This window comes from Nuphar pumila, chromosome 8, assembly GCF_984573655.1.
Source record: "Nuphar pumila chromosome 8, dmNupPumi1.hap1.1, whole genome shotgun sequence".
NCBI lineage: Eukaryota > Viridiplantae > Streptophyta > Magnoliopsida > Nymphaeales > Nymphaeaceae > Nuphar > Nuphar pumila.
In genome coordinates this window covers 46,079,789-46,094,744 of record NC_143256.1, presented here as the reverse complement: position 1 = coordinate 46,094,744, position 14,956 = coordinate 46,079,789, and positions in this window count along the sequence as shown.

Below are 14,956 nucleotides of genomic sequence, written 5' to 3'. Positions count from 1 at the left end.
TCCGTGTCTTGTTTTGGGGTTTGAGGGGAGTTTTCCTCTCATTTTGGGAGAGACTCGTTGTATGGGTGTTTTTAGTCTCATTTTGTAAAACTCTGATATTATATGTATTTGGAATGGACATGTGGTTTGTATCTTTTATTGTGGCCCGCTCAGACTTGCGGCCTTTGCTTACCCCTTTGCACTTCCGCCATCTATTTTAAATTCTTACAAAAAATTTTTTTTCTCAAAAATCAAAGGTTTTTACAAGGTCGGGGTTTGGGGCGTCACAACGAAAGTCTTACTCACGTAATAAATGGCATGTTCTATCAGGCTGCCTTCTTTGTATTGCGCCAAGAATCCGCCACAGGCGACTTGATTGACTGAGATGTATAGCAAAAGAGGTTTTCCCAATTCTGGTGGCTTCAGGATGGGAGGATTAAGAAGATACTTCTTGATTCGATCGAACGATTGCTGGCACTCTGGTCCCCATTCGAACTTCACTCCTTTTCTGAGCAAGTGGTTGAAAGGTTCGCATCTCATTGCCAAATTAGAAATAAATCGCCGGATTGATTGCATACGTCCTTGGAGGCTACGCAGTTCTTTGAAATTCTTTGGGGGTGGCATATCAATAATAGCCTTTGCTTTGGCTGGGTCAACTTCAATTCCCCTTTTGCTGACCAGAAAACCCAACAGTTTGCCTGATTCGACTCCAAAGACACATTTTTGCGGGTTAAGCCTTAACTTGTAAAGAATGAGTCTCTTGAAGACTTGATCAAGAGCTTCGAGGTGATCTTCTTCCTCTTTAGATTTCACGAGAATATCATCAACATACGCATCCATGATTTTGCGCATCTGATCATGAAAGATGACAGCCATTGCCCGTTGATACGTTGCTCCAGCATTCTTGAGCCCAAAAGGCATAACTGTATAGCAAAAAGTGCCCCAAGGCGTAGTGAAGGAAGTTTTTGATTGGTCGTGGGCGGCCAACTTAATCTGATTGTAGCCGGAATATCCGTCCATGAAAGAGAACATGGCGTGTCCTGCCGTGCTATCGACTAGAAGATTGATGCTTGGAAGTGGATAGTCATCCTTCGGAGTTGCCTTATTGAGGTCTCTGAAGTCTATGCAGATCCTTACTTTGCCACTTTTCTTTGGGACAACGACGATATTGGCTAACCAATCCGGGTAGTCAATAGCTCGGATAAATCCTGCTTTGAGCAAATCTTCAAGTACTTCTTTGACTTGTTGTTCTATTCTGGGATCCATTTTTCTCAGCTTCTGCTTGACTGGCTTAGCAACCGGCTTTAAGACAAGACGGTGTTCGACTAATTTGGGGTCTAAGCCCGGCATGTCTTCATATGTCCATGCGAACACTTCTTCATGCCGCTTGAGAAAATCTGTAAGCCTTTTCTTTTCTTCTGAACTCAAACTGGTTCCGATCTGGAGAATTTTTGGATCTTCCTCTGAACCGATATTGACACCTTCAGTTGGATCTTGTACTAGAGGAGTTGGTTCATCCTGCTTCTGAACTGCGGCGAACTTCGGTAATTCCTTAAGAGACTGATCGTGTTCTGCACAATCATCTGACTGCTTTGCAATCTTATCATTTCCGGTGCTTGCTTTGATTCTGTGAATTGCTGTCGACTTCTGAAAGGCCTTGGGATTGAGAATGAGCTTCTTGATTGTCCGAGAAGTCATTCTAAAATTTTGGAGAAGAAATTTGGTTCAGACAAATTGACCTATAGTAAGACAAGCAATCATTTGAAGAGAACCATACATAAAATGGCATTGAATTATAAAATGATGAGATAGACAAAAAGGGAGTAGATGGCATCCGGATAGACAAAGAAACTTGGAATTTTATTGATTGAATTGATCAATGACATTGGTAAAATGAGACATTTATTTGGAAAAGAATAGAAAGAAAATAACAAATGGTCTTCATTGTGCTCCTTTGACAAAAACAGTCTTCCTTGATGAGCTTCCTCCGGAGAACCCTAGTCCTGCTCTGTGGGGACGATGTTTCTGGATCACTGGCTCGATGCGGCCATCTTCGTTCTGGCCGAGTCCCTTGAAGGGTTGATAGCCATGCTTCAGGAGCAAATCGAATCCTTTTTTTGACTTCATAAATTGTGGAAACAATGGGTGATCCTTAATGGTGCTGTAGTCGATTCGGCCTCCGACCTTGAAGAATTGAGGACCTTTCCATCGGGTCGTGGCTACTGTGTGCGAAGATAGTTCTGAGGATGCCTGGAGTATTTCTCGATTTTCTCCGAGGTTGATCTCTTCGCTTTCCCTGATGCTGGGAATATCCGCATTGAATGATGGCCGAGGAATCATGGGCTGCGGGAGCCTTTTTTCTGGGTCTTCTCCCAGTATTGTGGTAATCATTCCACCTTTTGACCACTTCACACATTGATGTAGGGTGGAAGGCACTGCATTAGCATTGTGAATCCATGTCCTTCCGAGCAGCAAGTTGTAGGTTGGTGGTACATTAACCACGTGAAAAAGCACTGAATGCACTGAATAGTTGATGAACACTTCCAGGAATATCTTGCCCTTGGCCGTTTGACCATGATTGTCAAACCCATAGATAGTGATGGGATCCGGAATATATTCTTCATCTTTGATCCCTAACGCCTTTGCGGTCATTTCGGGACATATGTTGAGGCTACTGCCTCCATCGACCAGTACATGGGGAACTGTCATTCCTCTGACTCGAACGACAATGTACAAGGCATTATTATGAAAGGAATGAGGCTTTGGAAGGTCCTCATCTGAGAAGGTGATTGGCGCATTGGTCATGGCAGAGTTCACAATCTGTGCCATGTCTTCAGGAGTGGTACTGGGCTTAACCTTGATTTTCCTGAGTAAATCATCCAGTACTTGCTGGTGCTTACTAGAATTCTTGGTCAAGTCAAGGATGGAGACATTGGATAGAGCAGTCAGAGGCTTCTGACTTGACCTTTTTGACCTTGGTCTAACGATTTGCTTGAAGAAGTCAGGAGTTCCTTTTGACTTGGGAACTGACTTCACAGGTGCTTTCGCAACTTTCATTTTACCGAATGTTGAAATTAAGTCCATCTTCTTAGAATCTGGAGCTGCTTGTCATAGAACCGATACCTGGTGCTGAACTTGTAGGTCTTGCGCAGAACATGGCTTGATATGCTCATGCGGTAGAAATGGTTGTGCAGACACTACTGCTGTGGTGTGCGAAGGGAAGGGGTGATTGAGGATGTCCATTTTCTCTTCTTCTTCTCCTTCTACCAATAGATTCTTTTCAATGAGATCTTGCACGATGTTTTTGAGAACAAAGCAGTTCTCGGTGTTGTGTCCCACTGTCCTGTGGAACTTGCAGAACTGATCTTTCCATTTCCCCATGGGCACAGGGGGATCGGCCAATCTGGGCAATTTGACCATCTCTTTTGATAGCATGTACTCGAGCACGTCCCCGAGTGATGGTCAAGAGGAGTAAATTTTCTGTCGTAGCTCCATCCTTCATGTTTGGTCTTCTCACGCAGTTTCGACCCTTGATCCTGCTGAGGAGGCTTGCTGTACTGAGGAGCAGGCTTTGCTTTCTGATCCTTGTTGTTTGAATTGCCTGTGCCGTAGCAGTAATCTTTCTTCTGCCCTTTATATCGATTTTGGCCTTTGTTGTTGTTGCTGGCAGAATAAGTGAAGTGAGCTTTCTTCTTCTGCTCACCTTGGGAGTTGATCTTGGAAAAGGTAAAGCCTTCATAGACTCCATTTTCCACACTTAGTTCGAGCCATTCGGCTCGTTCAGTCAACTCAATGAAGGTCCAGGATGGTGCTGTGGAGATCAATCCTCTTAACGGCTGCGAAAAATTGTTGAGGATTAAGGACAATGCATGCCTTTCTGAGATAGGATCTCTCATCTTATTACAGGCTGATCTCCATCTGTGAATGAAGTCCCGTGCTTTTTCATTCTCATTCTGCCTTAAATTGCAGAGATGACTTAGTGTAGGCAGCGCTTCTGTGTTGAACAAGAAGCGTTCAATAAAGAGATTCACAACTTTGTCGAACTCCTTGAGCTCGATGGGGTTGATATGCTCAGCATACCATTTGGCTGCAACTCCTTCCAAGCTGCGGGGGAAGCATAGAAACAATGCTCGGTTATCCCTCTTAAACCGAGAGCATTCAGCAAAGAAAGTGGCGAGGTGCGCTTTTGGGTTGCCAGAACCATCGAATTTGATGAATTTTCGAGGGAGATTCTCCAGATCATCATCCCCTTCTAAGCCGTCATAAAAGTCCTCACTGGTGAAGACTTTCTTGCCCTTGTCGCGGGCTTGCAGATCCTTGACAACTCGAGCCATTTCTTTAAACTGCGCTTGCAAAGGCTCTTCTTTATCTCTGCTTTTTGATCTGCGGCTTTTACTTTGGCCATACTTTTGAAATGCCGGAGGCACCTCATATTCTTCATCTGTGTTTTCAGTGGAATCTGATTCATCTGAAATCTCTTCTGGTTGGATCTGTTTCTTGGGAGCCTTCTTACCCCTGCGACCATGGAACCTTTCTCTGAATGGATTTCTTTCTGAGCTAGTCCCGGGCTGCTCATTCATCATTTTGTTCATCATTTTTCTGAACATGGCATACATTTGGGGGTCTATGCCATTGTCTTCTTGCTGCTGCTCTTGACTCTTCTCGGATCGAGGGGAACCCATTTCTTCTTCCGAGGCTGACGAGTACTGGGATGCTGTGGTTCTTTTGCCTGATCTTGTCTCAACCATCAAATGATACGGATGCTCTCTGCAGGATGAAGTCTTGATTAGACTCTGAGGGAATTTTGAATTGGGAGGAAAATGATTATTGACGATATGGTAGACAATTGGAAGAATATCCCATTGCTAGGGATGGAGTCGCCGCTGAAATTACGACAATTGTGTTGTAATTCTTTGTAAGAGAAATAACAACGGAAAATGTGCCTTGTTACCTAGGCGAGGTCGTCAACCACGAGGAAAAACACCATTTTGAAGGAAAGAGATATCTCTTAAAAAAACAATCCGCAAACGGGTTTAGAATAAGGAGAAGGCAAGTGGGTAAAAAATTTCCACCGCAATAATCAAGGTATACACGAGGAAAAGAAGGTGAAGAATTTTTTGCAAATAGACAAAAGAATTGAAAATCCAATGAGAGAAAACCTATGATTTTGAAAAATTGCAGGCAGGATAAAAATGCAGCAGGAAATTCGAGATCCAGTAGAACGGAAGAAGGAAAAATCACCTGGAGTTTTGAAAGAAATTGGATATTTGGGAAAATCTTCCAGGGTTTGAGAAAATAAAGGGAAAGGATGAAAATATGGGTATTTGAAAATATTTTAGGAAAAATAGAGGTAATATAAGAACAATCACATCCTGCACAAACATTTATGCACATTCAGCACTCCCTAAAAGACTGACTCTAGATGCATTGTTTTGAAAACAGCTGTAGGACCCTAATCCTAACTCTAGGTTCAAATCATCTTTATCCAATCCAGTTATGCCGATATACCCGAATCGAAATTCGAGGTACGTGGCATATAATTTCAACTCCGGTTCTAAGGTAAGGTTTTCCAACATCCTTGAGCGCCTACCGATATACTTCCGACTGTGGCCCATGGTACGTGGTAGGGGGGTGTTAACCCAAATAGTTGGCCCAGTTGTGAGGCTCTGTCCCGAACTATGGTTCTGGAAGAGAGCCCAGCAACGTGAAGACCGGGTAATGATATGTAATGGAGTTTTGAAAAAATGATCACATGCAAGAAATAGAGGGCTCTAAATCCTAGAGAGATAGATTTTGAAAACTTTGAAGAAGCATACATTGTTTGCATTCAGATCCTAAATTGAGGAGGGTTGTATTTAGACCTAAGTCTATGTGAGCATGAAAATTTCTCCTCAATATGGTCCTACCAAACCATGCCTAAGCTATATGCAATCAATGTCAGCTAGGTCAGAATCTAGGCTCCTAGGTTTGCATGATAGCAAAAGTAAAGAGCTGACATTTTGTGAACATAATTTCGATGATTGAACTAAGTCAAGCACTACTTTGACCAGACGAGGACAGGTCCCATCACGGTCGCCAAACCTGTTATCGTCGCAAAATTTTCCCCCTGTCTTCCCTTCCTTGCGGAAGAGAGAAAGAGGAAACGCTTTCGCGCTTCAAACTTGACCGGATTTTGGAAATTGCTTTTGAAATACTCGCCTCCGTTTTTGAAAATTGCTGGAAAATCCATGGGATGGGGCTCGACCTGTCGGTACGAGGTTCGACCGTTCCTGCCGCCTTTAACAGGGGTAATCGAACCAAGGACCAAAACTATGCTTGACTTAGTTAAATCATCAAAATCGTGTTCTATCCTAGATGCACAAAGAATTCAGGCATGTGCTATGAGATTTTGGAAAATGCAAGTTGGAAAACATGATGTATGCTTAGAAAACATTTGGAGTTGGAAAGAATCTCTCAGGAAAAGGGTCAATTTCTCAGGAAACTCAGATAAAAAGGGTTTTTGAAAACATGAGAAAGCTTATAAAGATGTGAGAAAATCAGGAATAGTTGAAAATCCTGGGAAAATGGAAGTGATTCTTGAAAAAAGGTGAACCTTTGAAAAGGGAAATACTTCTTAGGAAAACTTGGACTTTGAGAGTTTTCTTAGGAAAATAATGGAAAATTTATAAGAAAACTCATTGGGGAAGGAAATTCAAAACTTGGGAAATTGAAATCCTAGGAATTTTTACCCTTGAAATACTTGGAAATCGATTTTGATCTTGGGGAAAGATTGAAAAACTCTTTTGAATCTCTGAAGAAAATATCATTTTCTAGGGAAAACTGTGGAAAAACTTGTCTTTGGAAAACCAATTTTGAAAAATCCTTAGAGTTTCTTGAGAAATCGATTTCTTGAGAATGAAGTTTTCTTGAGAAAATCTTGAGAAAATCAATGATTTCATGATGCAAATGACATGAGTAAATGAATGCCCTTTGAAAAGATTTTCTGAGGAATTGATTGGAAAATGTGCATTAAGTCTAAATAAATCCTTCACATATTCTGACTGTGGCCATGAATATGTTCAGAACTTAGTTGATTTGATGCACATGATTTTGAAAACTTTAGAAATATGATGTGCATTTTAAGATAGCCTAAGAGTGTAGGCTCTATGTGACTAGTAGAAAGATGATGGATCTGGGTCTCGTCCATATTCCGACTAGGGCCGTAAATATGGATCCCATCGAGTCCATCAACTCCCTAAGAGTTGGTGCACGTGCCATTCGTGAACATCCATAGTGCTTTTGAAATAAGATGTATGCATCACATAAGCAGGATATTTGTATAAATTCAAACTATATGATATGCATCCTAGTCTAAGCAGGAAATTAACTCTCTTATTCCAAAATTTACATTATTACATCACTAAATAAAGGAAGTAAAAGAAATTTGCAGACTTCAGCTCCTTCTTTTGATTGTTCCTGCCAAACTTGAAATAGGGTTAGCTCAACTATGTGGGTTTTTCCAAGATTTTCCAATAATATTATGAAATTATTGGATTTAATTGGATATAAACCCTATTCTCATGCTTCCTTGATATTTGAAATGATGTAAATACAGGGAATTCAGTGGAAAACAATTTCAAATTCGGAATTGGGGTCAAAATGACCCAAATACCCCTAAAATTAAAGTTACACCTTTAAAATCAGGGTTTTTTGAAGGAAAACTTGGTAAAATTGAGATTTCGAAATTCAAATTGAATCAAATGGTGATGAAATGCAGTAATAGACATGATGACATGCTGCTAAACACAATAGGACTGTAAAATCAGAATTTGATATTTTGCAATTTATCAAAAATAATGAATTTCGCTTGTTTTTCGCTTGGATCTGGGTCCTGCGGGACCCTGTTTTGGTATTATGGCTAATCCGAACCTCAAATGGATTTCAAATTGCACCAAATTCGGTATGAAGCATCTACTTACTCTGATAAACAACCTAGACTGCTAAAAATCATGAAATGATATGATTTAAATGCTAAAATTCAAAGAAAGTCCTAAAATGGTGGATTTTGCCTATGGATCCGAACCAAATGCAATGCTTAACATGATGATGCAAGATTTACACCATAAAAACTTCTGATATTTTGCAGACTTCTAAAAGACCTGAAATGAAACATTTTTGGTTTTTACAGCCTCGGGATGTGAGCCATGGTGAGTTCAGAAACAGGGATTTAGTTCTGACAGAAGTAAAAATCACCCTAATCTGATGTAAAATGCCAAAAAAATATAAAACAGCCATGGAAATTTATGAAATTAATCAGAGATACTTATGACACCTACATTAACAACTTTCATGTTTATGACTTTGGCATTTGATCAACGGAAACACAGATAAAAATATAACTATTCCTGCCTAAACTAACAGAACAGACAAATGTAGCAAAACAGAGAACTGACAAAAAAAATCCGAAGCAGGTAACAACACTGTTCTAAAAATCACAGGATTTCAGATGCAAACAAAGGACACCTCGGGCATAACTTTCACTTTTTACAGTTTTGGATTTGGAGCAACACACAAAGAGAAACCATAGCCCTAAGTCGATCCAAGATCTCAGATGCCCAAATTAGGCTCTGACACGTGTCCCGAACTCTCAGATTTGTTTCAGACATTAAAAAATATCACAAAAATATGAAAAAATCATATTAAAAACTAGAAATTCTTCCGAGTGCAGAACATCTTTCGGATTGAAAATAGAATCTCCCATGAGGGATAGCTCGATTTTACAATTCGGCAAATGATTTTCAAAATGCATCCCGGGTAACAAAACCCGACCTGCCATTTTGAATGTTTACCATAGTAAACAAATTCAAATTCCTCCTACTTTTTGGAAAAATTTCAGGGACACCCAAGGGCGCATTCCGTGATTTTTTTGGGATTTTTAGTAAAACATAAATTCATGAAATAACGTGTGGACTGACTGACAAAAATAGAGACCTACTGAAAATAAGCAGAGTTGAAATAAATGCTAAATTAATCCTAATTAATTCATGAAATATGCTAAATGAATGAAATAAAATGCAAATTAAACCTAGCTAACTATATGAATGTTAAAAATCATCAAGGAAGCATAATGAAACATTTTTATATATGTCATTTTATGAGAATAGCTCAATCCATCCCTCGGATGAGCTCTTTCTTCAAACGACTCCCGATTCGAATTATGGAATCAAATCAATGGGAAAAGAAGTGCACCTTGCTTCGTTATGCAGCGTAGAAGCTCTTGAAAGGGGCGGCTATCACGAGCTTCCTTCGTTCTTTGCTCCGGGCTTCAGATGGTCCACCAAAATCGACCTCTGCTTGAATCGAATTGGCCACTGCACGAGCTTTACTCCACCTTCTCCAATGAGCCAAAGGGGGCACGATTTCCAAAGTTCAAAATCAGATTTTAGGGAGGCTAGGTCGGATTTTCAAGTTCACAAAAATGGTCTCCAAAGATGCTTCCTTCTCTTGGGCGTGGAGCCTTGTTTTTATAAATTTTCTGAAGAAATTTGAAATTCAAACAGGCTCAATCTGAGCCCTCCATGTGGTGCCATCTCAGGGGGTGCCATCTGAGGGTTTGAAATTCGAATTTGGCTTTTGCAGGGAGCCCTCAGGTGGCGCCACCTCATGAGGCTATTTTGATTTTTGAGAAAAATAAAAAAAAAATGGAAATTTTGTGGGTGAGACACCTCAGCAGGGGGAATTTGGAATTTTTCAAAAGTTTGCTTGATTCTCAAAGCAGGGAACTCCCAGAAGGCGCCACCTCAGAGGGTGTTCTCTTGGAATTTGAAATTCAAACTCACCTTTTGTAGGGAGTCCTCAGGTGGCGCTACCTCATGGTAGGCTACTTTTATTAAAAATAAAATAAAAATCAAAATGGAGCCAAGTGGAGTCCTGGAATGGTGCCACCTCAAAAGGTGTTTGACACATGTCAGAAGGACAGAGCAGTGGGCTCAGAAGGCGCCACCTCAAAGGAATTTGAATTCTACCTTTTCTGGAGAAAGGAGATCTGGACATATGGCAGTCCAGGATGGTTCCAAGTGTCAGCCTGCTGGAGGAGGTTCTTCAGATGGCGCCACCTCAGAGGAGAATTTGAATTTCAAATGGAGGTTGGCCCTGGAGGAATGGAGGATGGACATGTGGCGCCACATCAGGGTGGCTCCTATAATGCCATGTGGCAAGAGGGAGGAAAAGGAGGGAAGGGACATGTGGTGCCCTCATAGGCCATCTGGAAAGATCAGAGCTCAGGATTTGCGCCACCTAGGCCCTGTTTGAACATTTAAATGGTTTGCTTTTTCTGAAGAGAGCAGGAAATGACACATGGCATTTGCTTTTTCTAAGGGAATAAGAGCTTGACATGTGTCCTCTGCAGGAGACACACTCCAGATGGCGCCACCTCAGAGGAGACAAGCCTACCTTTTCTGTAGGAATTTAGGAGTGACACATGTCTCCTACTTTTCTGAGAAAAGTAGGGAGAGACATGTGTCAGGCTACTTTTCTAGAAGGAGGGAGAGGTTGACACACGTCCTCTGCAGGAGACACACTTCAAGTGGCGCCACCTCAGAGGAGACAAGCTCCACTTTTCTAGACAGGACAACCTATGACACTTGGCATCTCCTGGTAGTCTTGGAATGACACATGGCGCAGGATGGATAGGGTGACACATGGCAGATACATGGGATGACATGTGGCGGCTTCTTAAGGTAGCCCCACACTGACACTTGGCATGGAAATGGGGGGAGAGAGAAAGGACAAGTGGCACCAATCCAGGGGACAAGGCTCCTATATTTTTGGGTTTTTCAAAAGAAAAGCTTGTGTGACACCACCTCAGTGTGGGTCCCACATTGCTTCTTTACTGAAATAAGGATAAAACAACAACTTCTTTTTGGAATTTTCATAAAATCTGGACTAATTGGTAAAACAGGAATTTTTGGAAAGAGTTGGCCCCTGTAGGGCAATTTTGTAAAAGGAGGATATTTGAAATTGTTAAAAAGGGCAAAATCTGAGGTGAAGTGGCTGAAATCCATATTGAAAACTATCCAGATCGTTTTCCTGAGAAAATATTTTGAAATTCAGAGCCCTAGGGGTAAAATGGGAAGAATTGATAATTTTGAAGACCCAGGGTTTTGAAATCAATTTTGAAAAGAGTTAAAATTCTAATCTGGATTGAAAATTTTGAAATCAAGAGTTCTGGACCTCGAAATGTCATGCTGTGCAGTGCAGTGATTTGAAATGCTCATGCAATGATATGCAATGTCATGTCTTATGAAATGCAATCTTGAACCAAGACTTTGGAGGTGTCTGTCTCCTGTCAGGAATAAATTTTTTTGAACATCTGAGTTAAAATTTAGAGAAATTTTGAGAGTTGCAGATGAAATTTGGACTTTTTCAAGGTCCGAGCTCAGAAAATGACCATTTTTCCCTCCAGCGATTTCAGAGGCTGGATGATGATGCTTGGTGGAACTGTCGGGGAGGTGAGTAAAAATTTGGGGTGTTTACAACGGCCTGTTTCTACAGTTCGCTCCAAGATACGAATTAAAATTTTCTCGGTGGCCTCTGCCTGACCATTCCCTTGGGGATAGTAGGGAGCGGAAAAGTGATGACAGATCTTGAACTTTGAGCAGAATGTCTTCATCTTTTCATTCTTGAAATGACTGTCATTGTCTGACACAATGTCATGCGGGATGCCGAAACGACAAAGAATGTTCTTGTGAATGAAAAATACCACGTGTTGGCCTTCTACTGTGCGAAGAGTGATACCTTCTACCCACTTGGTGAAATATTCTGTTGCGATAAGGAAGTATTTGTGGCCATTTGAAGCTGAAAGAGTGATGGGACCTACGACATCGAAGGCCCACATAGAGAATGGCCATGGAGAAACAACGGATTGTAAATAAGTTGTCGGAGCATGAATAGAAGGTGCGTGTATTTGGCATTGCACACACTTCTTCACATAATGATAACAGTCTTGCTGCATGGTCTTCCAGTAGTAACCTGCTCTGATGATCTATTTGACAAGGGTTTGGTAGCCGACGTGGCCACCACAAATGCCTTCGTGTGCTTCTCGCACGACTTCTTTGGCTTCTTCTTCATCTAAACATCTGGAATATTCTGAACTGAATCCACGATGATAGAGGACATTGGCCAAAATGAAGTATCGAGTAGACATACGCTGGATTGCCCGCTGCTCTCTCTTTGAGATTTCTGGAGGGAATTCACCAGTTTCTATGAAAGTCTTGATGTTGTAATACCAAGGCTTCTTCCTTTGTTCAGCCTAGTTTACTTGTTCCGCTGGAAGGAAAGCAGGTTGGTCAAGTCTGCCAATTTCAAAGGAGCGACAGGATTCTCCATTTCTGAATGCCATAATGGAGCCTAAACTGGCTAGGCTATCCGCCACTTGATTAAAATCTCTCTTGATATGGAAGAGCTGAAATTCTTCAAACTTGCTGACAAGAGCTGAAACAATTTTCTGATAGGGGAATAGCTTCTGATCTTTGACTTGCCATTCAGCTCGAACTTGATTGACAACAAGTAATGAATCGTCGTAGGCATGCACTCTCTTAACTTTGAAATCTAATAGAATTTTTAGACCTTGAATCAGGGCTTCATATTCAGCCATGTTATTGGTGCATTGAAAGTTTAACTTGAGAGAAAATGGAATCATCTCCTTCTCAGGAGTGATTAATAAGATCCCAATACTTAACCATCGAAAAACAAATTCCAGACTGGATATTGCTGGATATTGCAAATTTGCTCATCTGGGAAATCATCTTCGGCTTTCACCTCTTCCTCTAAAGGAAAATCCGCTAATTGGTCTGCAATTGCTTGGCCTTTGATTGATTGCTGCGAGACATATTCTAAGTCGTACTGCATCAGTAAGACTTGCCATTTTGCGACCCGTCCGCTGAGGAAAGGTTGCTCCAAGATGTATTTGAGAGGATTAAGCTTGGACAAAATTTTGACTTCAGATGCCAGCAGGTAGTGTCTTAACTTCTGACACATCCATACGAGAGCTAGGCAGGTCTTCTCTATTTGAGAGTATCTCTTTTCATAATCTATGAAAGTCTTACTCACGTAATAAATGGCATGCTCTATCAAGCTGCCCTCTTTGTATTGCGCCAAGAATCCGCTGCATGCGACTTGATTGACTGAGATATATAATAAAAGAGGTTTTCCCAATTCTGGCGGTTTCAGGATTGGAGGATTGAGAAGATACTTCTTGATTCGATCAAATGATTGCTGACACTCCGGTCCCCATTCGAACTTCACTCCTTTTCTGAGCACGTGGTTGAAAGGTTCGCATCTCATCGCCAAGTTGGAAATAAATCGCCGGATTGACTGCATACGTCCTTGAAGGCTACACAGTTCTTTGAGATTCTGTTGGGGGTGGCATATCAATGATAGCCTTTGCTTTGGCTGGGTCAATTTCAATTCCCTTTTTGCTGACAAGAAAACCCAACAGTTTGCCTGATTCGACTCCAAAGACACACTTTTGCGGGTTAAGCCTTAACTTATAAAGGATGAGTCGCTTAAAGACTTTGTAAACACCCCAAATTTTCACTCACCTCCCCCAACATTTCCACCAAGTATCATCATCCAGCCTCTGAAATCGCTGGAGGGCAAAATGGTCATTTTCTGAGCCCGAACCTTGCAAAAGTCTAAATTTCATCTGCAACTCTCAAAATTTCTCTATTTTTACCTCAGATGTTCAAAATTTTACTCCTGACAGGAGACAGACATCTCCACAGTCTTGGTTCAAGATTCTATTGCATAAGACATGCCATTGCATATCATTGCATGAGCATTTCAAATCACTGCACTGCACAGCATGTCATTTCGAGGTCTAGAACTCTTGATTTCAAAATTTTCAATCTAGATTAGAATTCCAACTCTTTTCAAAATTGATTTCAAAACCCTGGGTCTTCAAAATTATCAATTCTTCCCATTTTACCCCCAGGACTCTGAATTTCAAAATATTTTCTCAGGAAAACGATCTGGATAGTTTTCAATATGGATTTCAGCCACTTCACCTCAGATTTTGCCCTTTTGACAATTTCAAATATCTTCCTTTTACAAAATTGCCCTACAGGGGCCAACTCTTTCCAAAAATTCCTGTTTTACCAATTAGTCCAGATTTTATGAAAATTCCAAAAAGAAGTTGTTGTTTTATCCTTATTTCAGTAAAGAAGTAATGTGGGACCCACATTAAGGTGGTGTCGCACAAGCTTTTCTTATGAAAATTTGAATTTTGAAAAACCCAAAAATATAGGAGCCTTGTCCCCTAGATTGGTGCCACTTGTCTTTTCTCTCTCCTCCCATTTTCATGCCAAGTGTCAGTGTGGGGCTACCCTAAGAAGCCGCCACATGTCATCCCATTTATCTGCCATGTGTCATTCCAAGATTAACAGGAGATGCCAAGTGTCACAGGTTGTCCTGTCTAGAAAAAGTGGAGCTTGTCTCCTCTGAGGTGGCACCATTTGGAGTGTATCTCCTGCAGATGACACATGTCAGTCTTTGCACTTCTCAGAAAAAGCAAATGCCATGTGTCATTTCCTGCTTTCTCCAGAAAAACTAGAATTTAAACATTCAAATCTCCTCATAGGTGGCGCAAATCCTGAACTTCAACTTTTCCATGTTGTCTGAGATGGCGCCACATGGCTTGGCCCTCCTTCTCTCCCCTCTGCCACGTGTCATTCTCTGCTTCTTTCAGAAAAAGCAGGTGACAAATGTCTCCTTCTACCTCCTTCAGAAAAAGTAGAGGACACATGTCTTATCCCTACTCTTTTCAGAAAAGTAGGAGACACATGTCACTCCTGGATTTCTTCAGAAAAAGCAAACCATTCAAATATTCAAATCTCCTCCTAGGTGGCGCAAATCCAGAGCTCTGATTTTTCCAGATGGCCTATGAGGGCGCCACATGTCCCTTGCCTATCCCTCTTGCCACATGGCATTGTAGGAGCCA